The sequence below is a fragment of the Bidens hawaiensis genome, unplaced genomic scaffold, assembly GCF_021521415.1.
Source record: "Bidens hawaiensis isolate Kalapana, Puna unplaced genomic scaffold, B.hawaiensis_p1.1 tig00020419_1, whole genome shotgun sequence".
NCBI lineage: Eukaryota > Viridiplantae > Streptophyta > Magnoliopsida > Asterales > Asteraceae > Bidens > Bidens hawaiensis.
In genome coordinates this window covers 178,784-194,335 of record NW_027493110.1, presented here as the reverse complement: position 1 = coordinate 194,335, position 15,552 = coordinate 178,784, and the positions used below count along the sequence as shown (strand labels likewise).

Genomic DNA, 15,552 nt, shown 5'->3' with positions numbered 1-15,552 from the left:
CTCAACGACTACGACTGCGATACTGTTTATCATGAAGGCAAAGTGACGTGTGTGAATATATATATAAAAGTTTAAGTAAAAGTTCCACACAAATCGGGTTTTAAAATAGGCTTTCACCTACAACTAAACCACACACGAAAGGCAAGTGTACCTGTCATTTGTAATAAAGTGTTGGCAAGAACCAAGTATCAATCCATGGACACGGCAACTTTCTAGTACTAAATCTTTGTAAATGACCAACCGAACAAATAAATCTTGATTTGAATATTTAACTAATTAAACTAGCATACAATGAAAATAAGCAAGTAAAAACTCAAGAATATAATCAATCCAACAAACGACCTAGACAATAATCCACTCTACTAATATGATAAAATAGCAATGATATGGTAAAACATCATGAATCTAAACATAAATACTAGATTACAATAAAGCAACCTAATACTAGCAAATAATCATCATGATGGGTTTTCAATCAAGAGATAAACATAGACTAACTTGTTTGTCAAAACAACAAAATCTCATAATAAAAGGAAAGCTAGCATGAACAACATTCTAAGCACCTAAGATTACACTAAAGTAGCCAAATTCATTAAATTAATATAAACTTATGAAACTTTAACTAGCAAGTCATCACCAAATCAAGAATCATAACAACACTCATCAAATTTCCAATATTAAGTGTAGGGTTTCATACTCATCAATAATTTTATAACCAAGTTAATTTTTACTAGTCATTCCTAACATAGTAATGTAAACAAAGATTTCATGAACATTCAAAGTTTACAAACAAGCATCTAGAACATAGTTTTCCAACATGAATGCCTAAACATTTGAAAAACAAACAAGGTTATGTAACATAACAAGCATGAACACAATCAATATCAACTTATAAATTCCACCATATTCTTGAAAGAAAACCACTTTACCAAAATCATGCATAGATAATATATCACATTAATAAGAGTTTCAACTTTGTCTAGATAGCAAAAGTAATTAGCCCATTAGGCTTAATACAACTACAATCAAACTAGAAATAAGCATACAAAACATGTTCCAGAAAAATGGAGAGTAAACTAAGATCAAAGAAAGATTGAAGAATGGAATGATGGATCTTGATGATGGTGGAAGCCTTCAAACTCTTAAGGAACACAAAACATAATTTTCAAGAGTTGAGAGATAATCACCAAGGCTCCACACACCAAAATGAAGTGAAAATAAGTGTTTATAAGCTTCTGGTCAAAGTGCATGGTCATGCACAAAAAGTGCATGGTCGTGCACTATTTTGGGTAAGTCAAAGTTTCACTTTCGGCGGCTCAGAGTTGCAGGTTCCAAAAAAAGTGCACGGTCATGCACAAAAAGTGCATGGTCGTGCATTACCAGCACTAGCTAGTGCACTTTCAAAGTAGGTGTGTCTTGTTCTCGGCATCATATAGTGCACGGGCTCGTGCACTCGGAAGTGCATGGTGGTGCACAAAAGTGCGTGATGGTGCAGTTTCACTTTTGGCACGATATCAGATGTGCACGGGTTCCAATAAAGGTGCACCGTCATGCACATAAAGCGCATGATGGTGCTGTTTCAGAGCATGGTCATGCACTTTCCTTGCATGGTCATGCACTTTGGCACGGTATTAGATGTGCACGGGTTCCGATAAAGGTGCAAGATCATACCCATAAAGTGCATGATGGTGCAGTTGCTCAGCATGGCCATACACTTCCTTAGCATGGTCATGTACCTGCTCTCTGCATGGTCATGCACTTTCTTAGCATGGTCATGCACTTTTGGCAGATTCTTGATTTTTGTCCAAAAAAACGCCATCTTTTCATCGTTTCTTCGTCGGGCAGGCGCCCGGACCTGAAAATTCTTAAATACCTCAAATAAGTACCTAATACAAAGAATTTGCATGGAGTTTTACCAAATTAAGAGGAGAATTTGATACAAAAAGGTGTACACTTTGTGTTACATCACAAAGCCAACGTTGTGACTGACGCCTTGGGTCGTAAAGAACACGAAAAGCCAAAAAGAGTCCGAGCGTTGCGGCGAGAACTTCAAGTCGATCTTTTAGAGCAAATCAAATATGCCCAAACGCAAGCGATCAATGAAAACCAAATCTCCGACGAAAAACGTAACGACACCATTGATTCCCTAGTCAAGGGTGACGATGGTATCCTTAGACTCGAAAATAGAATATGGGTACCAATCGTTGGAGACTTGCGTGAGAAAACCATGAATGAAGCTCATAAGTCCAAGTACATGATGCACCCCGGTAGTGACAAAATGTACCGAAATCTTAGACCAAACTACTGGTGGAATGGGATGAAAAAGAAAGTCGCTTCGCATGTGGCGAAATGTTTAACTTGTTTGAAAGTCAAGGCTGAACACCAAAAGCCTTCGGGATTGCTTCAGCAACCCGAACTTCCCATATGGAAGTGGGAGTTAATTACTAAGGATTTCATTACTAAACTCCCAAAGACGAGTCGACAATACAATGCAATTTGGGGTATAGTGGATCGATTAACAAAATCCGCACACTTTATAACCATCAATGAATCGTACTCAACGGATAGATTAGCGCGTATTTATGTAAACAACATCGTTGCTTTGAATGGGGTACCGTTACCTATAATTTCTGATCGAAACAGTCGTTTCACATCTCATTTCTGGAAAAGCTTCCAACAAGCCTTAGGCACCAAGCTAAACCTTAGCACCGCCTATCATCCACAAATAGATGGGCAAAGCGAAAGGACAATTCAAACATTGGAAGACATGTTCCGTGCTTGTGTAATCGATATAGGTGGAAGTTGGGATGACCACTTACCCCTAATGGAATTCTTGTATAACAATCGCTATCACACAAGTATTCAAGCCGCACCATTCGAGGCGTTATATGGTCGTAAATGTAGAACGCCCGTGTGCTGGTCTGAAACTGGAGACAACCAATTATCTGAACCCGAGATAGTCCAAGAAACCACCGACAAGATTCTTCAAATCCGACAACGACTTAAGACGGCACGTGATCGCCAAAAGTTTTACGCTGATGTCCGTCGTAAGCCGTTGGAATTTAATGTTGGTGATAAAGTTCTTTTGAAAGTATCGCCCTGGAGAGGCGTTGTTCGCTTCGGAAAGAAAGGAAAGCTAAGTCCTCAATTCGTTGGACCCTTCGATTTACTCGAACGAATTGGTACCGTCGCATACCGTTTGAGACTACCCGAGGAAATGCAAGGGATACACGACGTATTCCATGTTTCAAATCTGCGAAAATGTTTAGCCAGAGAATCTCTATCGATGCCCTTAAAAGATGTTGAAATTAATGAAAACTTAAAATTTGTTGAAAAACCAATTCAAATAGAAGATTCAAAAACAAAGAAATTGAAAAGACGAACATAAAAATTGTTAAAGTAAAATGGGACTCACGAAGAAGGCCCGAGTATACATGGGAACTCGAATCTGAAATGAGAAGGAAATACCCCCATAAATTCTAAAAAAATGCAATCTCGAGGACGAGATTTATTTCAAGGTAGGGAGGATGTAACATTGTGAAAATTTCGAGTTCAAATTGTCAACTTTCCAAAGTCTAGGGACCAAATATGTCAAAATCCAAACCCAAGGGTTAAAAATGAAAATTCTGTTTTCCTGACCCATCGCGATACGTGATGGATCAGAAGAGAGACCCATCGCGTATCACGATGGGTTGTCTGACAGCGAGACGCGTGGCCTGCCCCGTGGCCACACGTGGCACACCGTTCGCCACGTGGACACACGTGGCACGTCGTCCGCCACGTGTCAACACTTGGCACACATCTGTCACGTGGCGACACGTGGCAGACCTATATGGTGACTGGCCAGAGCTACGTCGCGATACACGACGGGTGACCAGGAGGCATCGCGTATCGCGATGGGCTTCCAAATTTTGTCTATAAATAGCAAGTCCGGGATCTCACAAATCTCATCCCAAATTCAATATTCCGCTCTCTCTCTCTCTCTAACATCTCACTAGAACTCCATAATCAAACTCTCGATCCACCTCGAAAAGCGTGTCCCGATTCCTTGATTATCTTGTCATTTCCTCAAAGTTCGTGCCACATTCCACCAACGTATCAACCAAGAAGTTGTTTGTTATATCTCGACAACAAGATGGTGAGTCTCGTAAGGTGTGCCAACAAGTGGTGAAAGATTGGTGTTTGTCGTTTGGCGTGCCAAGGAAAGGATAACGAGAAGAAGGATTGAATGAGAAGGAAAATAAGGTGAAGCGGCATTGGAGTGCTGCTCGAGTAATTAGTGTTTCCATAAGCCAAGAAAGGTAGGCATAACGCTAATGAAAATAATAATAAAATATTATAAAAGACTTAAACCTTAAGTCAAGGTTATACTCGATACCTCGATAAAATAAAAAGAAAATATAACAAAGAAAGAATAGAAGATAAGTTTATGAATATCTATAAATATATATATATATATGTGTGTGTGTGTGTGTGTAAGTAAGTATATATATTCTTTGTTATGAAAATATTATTTAAGTAATAATAACTATTCTTAAATAATAAAGAAAAGAAAGGTATAAGTTTCTTATAGAAGAAGAAACGTAGGGTTTTATAAATAAACTAAAGGTTTATAAAATTACTTTTAAACTAAAGTTTTTAAGTAAAAGAGATTTGAACTAAAGGTTCATCGAGGATTGTATATTCGACTAACAAATGGTTATACTCGTACTATAGGTGCGAGATAGCAACTGGAAAGACCGCCGGACGGTGTTTGAAGCCGATCCAAATCAAAAGGTGAATACGCCCCAACTTTTACAAACTTGTTTTCAAAGGAGTCAACGTGTTGTATGAAAAACTTTACATGAGACTAAGTGTCTCTAAAACATTTACAAACAAGGGTATAAATACTGGCCTCAGGCTATCGTGTACGTTTGTCTGGATCCTTTCATATGTGGTGGGCACACCACACCTCGTCACAATTACGCTCGCATGCGGGGAGTATGACCTTGTGTATATGTATAAGCACTCAACTAGTCGAACGCTGCAGTGTTTGCTGGGGAAACCGAGTATAGAGACTTGAGTTTATGAATTGTGTTGTTTTAACTTGATTATTCCTAAGCCACGTTGGGCCGAGGCCTATGTAGTATCGAGGGGTAATTAAGTAAAAAAAAATATTTTTAGCGTCAGCATATTCACCAGCATTCGTTGCTGACGTATTTTCTTACATTTTGCAGGTGATCAAGGTTAGCGCTTGGAGCAAACGAAGTGCTCAAGATATCCGATGGCTCGGATCTTTTTGTTAAACTTAATATAATGATAATGATGGTGTTTGTAAAACAAGTAATCTTAAAACATTAAACGGAAAACTTTTAAATCCCGTCTATTGTATATGTAAATATTACATTTTAAATCCACAAGTTTATAAAATTTTCGCTATTAAAACACAACTCTGATTTAATTACAATTGTGGTACCAACATATGTGTCATACGCCTAGGCCGTGATTTTGGGTGTGACAGTATGTTTGTATGAAAGAAAGGAAAACAAGTTAAGTATGCAATATGTGTCTTCAGATAAGTATTTACAAGTATGTGAGAGTAATGTATGCTGCTTGATTAACTATAACTCAATCAGCGTATCTAACTTTTAGTATGCACACATGCAAATAGGATGAGGCACCTGGCTTAAAAGGGAAACATGACAGATGAGTAAGGAAATTGGCATCTTAAGATTTGAAGTTATGATATTTTATGATAATTGAACTTAAAGACAAGTTTGAAAGTTTGTTTTAATTTAAGAATTGTGTAATGAATGGTTGAAGCTTTTTTATATTCCGCGAAAAGTTTTAATTAACTATGATATTTAGAACGGTGCTAATGAGTAAACCCAACGTCCAAATTAAGACACCAGTATCGTGGCCTTACACGTACAATGATTCAAAACCATAAAAATAAAGAAAAGTCTAGAAATAAATATTTCTTGGATTTCACATGATTTACGAGTCGGTTTCTAAACTAGAGAAGCCGGAAAGAGATAATACAAAATCATGGGTTCAATGGAAGGTTGTCAATGTGAAACAACCTACGTGCTTGTGCCTGTGTTGAGGCATGGGACGGGCATGAGACTGGCCAAGAAGCGATGTACATTATGCGACGATTTAACGATGCAACTTGGCCCTTTGCACGCTCGCATAGGCGTGAGCCGCCTTACTGGTTTTAACTCATGGCTCGCAGGTTCTTTGCCTTTCCGGATATCATTAAGATCAACAAAGTGCTTCATTGATTTTAGTATTAACTCATAACTTAACTTCAGAGTTAAGTGTTGATACATGCATAGGTTAATACAAGAGACAAAACTTGTTCTTGCAATCGCACTATGATCCAACAGAATTTACAGCTTTCGCGAACCTTCCGCTTGTTTCGGCTATAGTGCTAGGGTAAACTCGACAATACTGATTTCTCTAGCTGTTGTATCCTAGGAGATAGATTAGCTTACATGGGTGGCCCGAAATATATTTTTAGAGACCTCTGTTTAAAACAAAAATCCCCAACTACCTCAATGCTTAGTTTTTGGTTTCTGCTCCAGTTTTGGTTTTGTTTTGTAAGTTTGTTTCAAATTTGCAATAGTGTACTTTGTGTAACTATTTTCTATTTATTTTGAATTTATTGCAGTATGAGATATTAAATAAGATTGTTATTTTGTTTTGTGAATGGTTGACCTACGGTTCTATATACACAATATATCACAAGGGGATTAATAAACTAACGATAATGAGTATCGCGTTTCAAATGTCGTTATCGCGACATCTTGCAGGTTTCCTACTAGTGTGTATATATATATCCAAATTAGTAATATTGTGTTATCATAGGTTTGGATGGGAAATACGTTATGTTTTTTTTTCTTTTTTTTTGTGAAGTCGATTAAGAAGATGATGGAGACGACTCAGGACATTAGCATTTTTTGTGTTATGATTTGATGTAGATGAGTTCCATTAAAATGCAACATTAATGTGTGGAGGGAAGAAATGAACAGAATTCCAACGCAAGAGGCGCTTAGCAGAAGAATATGCAAGTTTCGGTGACTAGCTAGCTGTGTCTTTAATTTGTGTGGCGTAGTTTGATTGCCGACCACATTTTGGCTGAGTGTTTGGTGGCTGTGGATATATAGAACTTCGTGTGCAACTGGTGAAGAGTACCTCCGTTCATGGTTAATCCCGTTAAAGGTTTGTTAGAGCTAGTCGACCAAATGGGCTTGGGGTGAAGAAGAAAGTGTTATCAACAACATATATTTATCCTTGCTTGTTGGAGGATTTCAAAACCGATGAATGAGAAGATCTTTCAAGGCAAAGAGGTAAAGATTGAGGATATATATCAAAGGATGACATAAAGTCGTTGGGGGGGGGGAGGTTGTGGTTCAAAATTAGGACGAAATATAAAACGCTCTGTTGAGAGAAAAATAGTTAAAATGTTGAACCATTGACGATGATTTGTAAAATGGCCCGAGGCCAATATACAAAAGGTGATATTATTTTTTTCCAAGTTGCCATATAAAAGAACTATGTTATCAATATAAACTAATATAAACTTGCTACTAATTTAATGAATTTTAAAATATATATACCTTGTTAATTTAAATGATTCAAGCTATGATGTAGTACTAGCATCTTTAACATAATCTACATGCAAACAAGAGTTGTACAAGCTCGCAACAATTGTACGAACTCTTTTGGGACGGCATCACTTTTATTAAAACGGCCACATTAGGAAAATGCTATGATCTAACTTCCAACAAGAACCTGTTTATATTGTAGGCCATACGTAGATATCAACAAAGCATGATCACTGGCCATATCAAAAGTACAAAAATTTAAATAATAACCAATATCTTAATACCTCATTAACAAGGGTGACATAAATGGGAATACACCTTTAAAAAATGAAAGAAAGAAAGAAAGAAAGAAGACAGGGAATATCATGGAACCAAAGGGAACATTCCTGGAGTTTCACTTCCGGTTCCAAATGTACAAGAACTTGTGAAAAAACAGCTCCTGACAGTTCCATCTAGGTATATTCGCCCCGATACCGTCATATCATCCTTGCCATCTTTAGGGCCTCAAATACCTGTCATTGATATGGCTCGCTTATTGTCGCAAGATTCGGTACATGATTTGGAAGTCGAAAAGCTTCATCTTGCTTGTAGAGACTGGGGCTTCTTTCAGGTATGTATATATTCTTATACTAATTAAGACATGCATTTCAAGAATTAAAGCTTATTTAGTAATGGAAAATTACAGTTGATAAATCATGAGGTGAGTTATTCATTACTCGATAAACTAAAGGAACAAATACAAGAATTCTTTTAAGTTGCCATTAGAGGAAAAACAGAAGTATGGACAGAAGCCGGGAGATCTTGAAGGATTTGGACAAGCTTTTGTCGTTTCAGAGGAGCAAAAGTTAGACTGGTCAGATATGTTTAGCATTGTCACACTCCCTTCTAATCTTCGAAAGCCACACTTGTTACCTAACCTATTCAGGTGACTTCCTTCTCTCCAAATACGTGAAGATAATAACTTTTTTGTAGAACGTTTAAAACAAATTTCAATAATTTAAATTTGTTTTTGTTTGCAAGTTTGCAAAATTAATGGTTTGTTTTTGTTAACATTATTAGTGCCTAAATTGGATGGCAGTCAACTTTTACATTTAAAATTTAAAAAATACCCAAATATCATAGTCAAACGTAGTTTACACCTCTGTGGGTCAGCACGGTTTTGCTGGTTGCAACCCCTGTCTCCGATTTTTGGCATCCGACACTTAACGTCTGCAAGGTGTGGAAAAATGAACCCTGCCGTCAGACAACCATTAAAATCCAATGAAAAGACTATCATACCCCTGCATTTTCCATCCCTGTGGTGTTTAAAAATATAAAATTTGAACCCTCGTTTACTTTCCATCCAAATCTGAATACTGAATGTTGTGTTTGACTTAATTGTACTTTGACCATGTTGTGCTTGACTTTTAGTTTGTGTTAATCAAACATAATTCTAACACTAACCTGATTATAACTAACATATTACTAACAAGTTTGACCACTTATTTAACCTGACTTTCAGTTTGGTGTGTCTGACCACTATATGTTGACCACATCAAGTAACATAACACCTATTTAAGTAATTTTGGATAAGTATTGTACCATTGTTATTAAGTTTTCTAAGTCTACATTAAGTTCTAAATATGCTTTAAGTTATAAGGTTGTCTGAGACTCTAAATATGCTATAACTAAAATGATGTTAGAATGGCAGTTTACTTAAACCAGATTAACTAACCTACAGCTACAATGATCAAAGTAACATGTAACTAATCATCAAAAATGATAAGAATAAGTTGAGCGATGAACATAATACCCACAATTCTAATAGAACATGCCTAAAATTTAATGCACCTTTTCTAAGTGATATCTTGACATGTCTTTTGACTTTTGATGAACTATAACTATGCACAGACTTTGATCAAACCTAGTGTTCTTTTCTATCTTTACTGCAACATATAACATACAACACAAAACACACACATAACTAGACCTGATTAACTGTGTATACTGTGTGTGACCATTGTTTGGTTTAATGCACCTTTTCTAAGTGATAGTAGAACTGTTCGAGGATATGCAAAGAGTAATATAAGATAGTGTAGGGTCAGATCAAATAACCTGATTTTTTGGTTTAGGGGAATTTCAGTCGTAATACTAACATATACATTGCATACATACGAGTACCATAAATTCCATGATTAACAACCTGATTAACTACCCATATTTAAATCTAATTAACATATAAATTGCATACATAAGACCACCACCTGTGAACTAACATATAACAACCATGATTAACTAACCTATAGATACCACATTGCATACACATTCCAAAACTGAAATATATACACAACTAATACAAAATATTCATATATAATTAAAAGAAGATCAAATTTAACAACAATATATACACAACTATTATAAAAGATTCATATATAAATATGTTAAAGTACTTTCCTAGTCGTTAATTTACAAACGGTTATTAAATAACTTACTGGTTATTATATTTAGTTGCCATAATATGATCAAGATACCCTTAATAATACAAAACAACTTATTTAACTAATATATTACCTTTGATCATACTAATACTTAATATCCTAATCCTACTCGATGAGCTCCGGTCAACTAATCAAGAAGAATGTATAGTTAAGATGTGGCAATCCCTTTAAGACCACTTTGAGTTCAAATAAGAGGTGGCCATGGGTGGCAAAGAGCTTGATTCCTCCCTACAAAACATGAACATATTTAACTTCAAACACTACCCAATTTTGGTTGATTTTCAATGGAATTTAGAATATGCAAGTTACCTATGAACAATGGGGTGTTGAGGATTGTGAATAGCCAAATTGCCATAGCACAAGATGGACGACGAGGACGATGAAGACGATGAACATGCTGGTGATTACAGGGGTTTGGATTTGCACAAAAATGAAGAACTCGGGGTTATATTAGCTCGGGTTAAAAATTATGCAGAAATTACCATGTTACCACTAGTCTAAAACATTTTAAACGGTCAAATTTAACGGTGTAGACGTTGAAGGATTAATCTTGAATAGTAATATAGTTAAGGGTTTTATTTGTTATGTTTCATTTTAGATAATTGAATTGTAGTAGGTTTAGGAAAGGTCTTGGCTTGGAGAGGAAGTTAAGTGATTGTCTTGAAGAGCTAGTTAAGTAGGTCTATATATAGGGTCTAGATTATTAGTTTTATTAGTGAGAGTTGTTTCTCCTAGAGAGAGTTGAGAGAGACAGGAGTGAGTCAAGGAGTCTCATCTCCATGTACGTTTGATAAGTTCATGAAGTTCGTTTGTTATGTTCGTTTGATTATATGAAAAGAGTCGAGGGTTGTCACCCCAATATATCGTGTTCGTTTGTTTGATAAGTTAGTTTGATGTAATTGTTTGATCCGCCTGAGCCAACAATTGGTATCAGAGCATAGGCTCACCTGTTTATCAAGATTCAAAAATTGAAGTTGCGTGTTTATTATTTTTGGTTATCGGTCGGATTTTCTGATTCAAGAAAAGGTCCTTGAAAGTATTTCCGGCAGGTCCGTGAAAAGTATCGCCAGAATTTTTAATCGGTAATTTAAAGGAGGATTGAATTAATATCGGGCGTCATTGGGTCTGTACGAAAGAAATAGACCAATGTCGTCCTTGTGCCATTGGATTATTATTGGTTCAATATCGATCAAAGGCTATCAATTTAACAACTTTGGATTTTATTAACAACCTTGACCTGGGGAGTTGTGCTTTTCAATTAAGGAAAAATAGGTTTTCTTTTCTTGGTGTTTACTATGCTCGTGAGGTACATAACAAAATAATTTATTTATTTATTTTTGCTTTGTATTAAGAAGATAGGATAGACACGATGATGATTGGAGGACTTCCAATATTGACGAAATCGAATTACAGAGTGTGGTCGACTAAGATGGAGAGATTTTTGAAAGAGTATGGTTTTTGGGACGTTATTGAACCTACAGTCAGCGTAGCTGTAGATGAAAGGAAGATGTACACAGCGTTGGGGTTCATATGTCAAACCCTACCGAAAGACATATTGGTACAAGTTGGCATACTTATGAATTCTAAGGAAGTATGGCGTGCTTTAAGGATTTGATATCTTGGAATTGGTTATGTGCAAAAGGTAGAAGATGAAAAAGCAGCTCAAGAAGCCAATGCGAAAGAAAGATTGGATAAGATGACTGAGAATGAAAGATTGGATGCTATTGTTCAAGAAGAACAAGCATGTAATAATGAAGCTCAGGAAGCTACAGAGAATGAAGAAGGTTTGCAAGTTGTTTTGAGAAGTGAAGGAAAAGAAAGGTTGAATGAAGAAAAAGAAAGAATTTGTTCTTCAGAAGAAGAAGAAGATAAGATGGAGAATCTTAATGTATGTTTTTATGACTCAAACAACCTTAAAGATAAGAAAATTGGTAAGATAAGTGAGTAGAAATGAAACAAGAAATCTACTACTGATGATGAGAGGAAGGATATTGTATTGAATGAAATGAATGATGCAGCTAATAAGTCTGCAGATTTAGAACTGTGTGTGAAAGTTAACAATCAAGCAATTGTTGATGGAAGGTTAGAACCGAATGAAAGGTTAAGAAGAATTGTCAGAATGAAAGGTCCAATAGGGTCTGATAAAGAAAGAAAGAATAAGACATATACAAGTTTTGATAAGCGAAGAAAGAAAAGAAAAGTTAGAAAGAAAACTGTGGAGATTGAAGTTGTATTTGAAATCAACGTGGGAGGTTTGAACGGTGAGCGTGAAGAACCTGTTAGACAGGTTTGTTATAAACAACTGAAAAGAAAGGGTAAAGATGAACCAATTATTAAAATTGAAGAGCTAAGAGTGTTATTAGGAATTCAAGACCTTGGTGGTACAAAAGAGATGAACAATTCAAGATTAAGGGGGTGAATGAAGGATTAATCTTGAATAGTAATATAGTTAAGGGTTTTATTTGTTATGTTTTATTTTAGTTAATTGAATTGTAGTAGGTTTAGGAAAGGTCTTGGCTTGGAGAGGAAGTTAAGTGATTGTCTTGAAGATCAAGTTAAGTAGGTCTGTATATAGGGTCTAGATTATTAGTTTTATTAGTGAGAGTTGTTTCTCATAGAGAGAGTTGATAGAGACAGGAGAGAGTCAAGGAGTCTCATCTCCATGTACGTTTGATAAGTTCATGAAGTTCGTTTGTTATGTTCGTTTGATTTTATGAAAAGAGTCGAAGGTGGTCACCCCAATATATCGCGTTCGTTTGTTTGATAAGTTAGTTTGATATAATTTTTTAATCCGTCTGGCCAACAGACGTCAGGGTGTCGGATGCCAAAAATCAGAGACAAGTGTTGCAACAAGCAAAACTGTGCTGACTACAGGTGTGCAAACTACAATTAAATCCAAATATCCCATATATCTAAAATCAAAATAAAAATGGTAAGTTGGAAATAAATAATCTCACCTTTGGTTATTGGTCGGTAATAATCTCACTTTTAAAAATCTCCGCAGACGGTCCAACCTTTCTAACTATTTTTCTCTCTCAATGCACCTACGTTAAAAAACTGTTAACGTTGTTATTTTTTTTTCCGAATTTCAAACCGATTTTAGGGCATTTGATCAGAAGAATGATACGAGTAGACATCAGTAAAACATATCTCGAAATAGTGATCCAAAAGAAGAAAAAGTGTTTCAATTCGGGTGGCTGAATTTCCAATTAACAAAATCAAGTCATTTGAATCACCATTTGGATATAATTATATCATTCGACTTGTATCTTTCCTTCGATCAAAAGCCCTAAAACAACAATTTGAAATTCGAAAAAAACTTGTCGTTAAGTGTTTTTAGGAAAGGTCCATTGAGAGAAAAATAGTCGAAAGGTTGGACTGTTGGCCGAGGTGTTTAAAGAAGAGATTATTATCCGTCAATATACAAAATGTGAGATTATAAATTTTCATTTACCATATAAAAAATAACTTTTTAAATGTGGTATGGAGTTTGAGTTTCTCAATGGAGATCAAGTTTAATTCTCACTTACAACACTTTAGTGGGACATGGGTGACTCAATGAAGGAAGTATGAGATCTTTATGATCTCTAGTTCAATCTTGAGGGTATCCGGGTTTTACCACCAGTGGGCCTTCTGGCGGGTGGGTTTTCCCCGAAACTGTAGATAACTTGGAGGCGCTTAAATGTTCCGTATGACTTGGTTAGACCAGCTGGTGGTGTCCTTTAGCCATTGGGCCACATCAGATGGAATACTTAGGCATTCTTTGCTTTTTAGTCGTTCAAAAAGAGAAAACGAAATATATGTGGGACCCATCACAACTCTTAGACCCTTCAACTTGCTTATTTTTATCTGTATTTTAACATAAGTTTCGTTAAAATGAGTTGTACATGATACTCTCTGCATACAAGTAATCTAAGCATAGATAAAAAAAGTCATTAAGGTTTTTTTTAATTTCCTCTTAACATTTTACATGGCCTTTTTACCATATGAAGTTAGTTATTCTTTTACTCTGATAGCGTTTTACGTTTCTAACTATTTTTATTTTACATTATAATGTGTCATAATATGACTTAACGTGTCGCATCCCGCATGTATAGTTTAACGTGTTGTTTAATAGTCCGCCACAACACTCTCATAATTAGACCTGTAAAAACCCGGCACAATTTGCGGTACGTACTTAAAACTAGTTATAGTATTTAAAAATTCATTAAACTAGTTTATCTATATACTTTTTAATTTTACATTGCTACAAATTGCCTTTTCAGGAAAAAAAGAAAGAAAAAAACATTGCCGCAAAATGGATCAAACCATCAAACTTATTATTTGCTCATATATTTTTTGGAGAGAAAAACGGTGTCAAGTATATTAATATCGTTAATATTTTGTTATATTTGTTTAAGTTATAATTATTTACTAAACATGTTGTATAAAGAGATGCATCTACAAATAATTCTGTTTACAAACATTTATATTATAAAACTGTAACTAAAAACATGTTTTTATAGATATGTGAAAATGTTTTCATATGAAATTAATTAATGCTCGTACGTATATATTCATAACTAACACAGAGAAGCCATAGAAGAATACTCAAAAGAAGTTGAGAAGGTTGCCTTTAAAACTCTAATGCTCCTGGCAAAAGCACTAAAGATGGAGGATGAAGAGATGAAAGTATTGTTCTCTGATGGGCTTCAAGCGATTCGGATGAACTACTATCCGCCATGTCCACAGCCTGAACAAGTCATCGGCTTTACCCCTCACGCAGATGGTAGTGGGATCACTTTTGTTCTTCAAGTGGATGAAGTAGAAGGTCTTCAAATAAAAAAAGATGGCGTCTGGATCAGGTTATACCAATTCCCAACGCGTTCATTGTTAATATCGGTGACGTCATACAGGTAAATAAATTATGGCGGAACACTCATCCCCTAAAATCTATTTCTCAAGACCACCTAATTAACCATTTTGTGTAACTCGAACCCACACTAGATGCCATTTAGTATTTTTGATATGTTAGATTCGAACATGATATATTGTTCATTTTCAGATCGTATCTAATGATGAGTATAAAAGCATCGAGCAGTCGTGAATGCAGAGAAAGAAAGGATATCCATCGCCACATTCATCAGCCCAAATTTGGGTATGAAAATAGGACCTGCGTTAAGCCTTGTTACTCCTGAGACGCCAGCAAGATTTAAAAGGGTAGGTTTTGGCGATTTCTTGAAAAAATACATGTCTAGGGAACTTAAAAGAAAAAGTAACCTTCAGCAATATTATATATAATGCTCATCTTTTTTTTTTTTTTGAACGGCCAACTAAGTAAAGCCGGGAACCCCGTACGCGGTCTCCATTGGCTAAAGGTAGCCTGAGCCGGCCACTAGTCCGGACGGACGGAGCCCCTAGCGGTCCACCTGTTGAGGGATTCACCGGATAAAACCCGACCCCCACGCCCACCAAACGGCACGACAGTGAGGAGCCGGTAAAACCGG

The 15,552-nt window shown here is 36.0% G+C and overlaps 1 pseudogene across 1 annotated transcript; it reads left to right on the top strand.

Moving 5' to 3' along the window:
- The first annotated feature begins 3,487 nt into the window (after positions 1–3,487).
- Positions 3,488–15,346, top strand: LOC143560661 (oxoglutarate-dependent flavonoid 7-O-demethylase 1-like; annotated as a pseudogene). The gene is made up of 5 exons (XR_013140162.1): positions 3,488–3,518; positions 7,982–8,199; positions 8,275–8,514; positions 14,638–14,961; positions 15,111–15,346. The product of XR_013140162.1 is annotated as an oxoglutarate-dependent flavonoid 7-O-demethylase 1-like (transcript).
- The last annotated feature ends 206 nt before the right edge of the window (positions 15,347–15,552 follow it).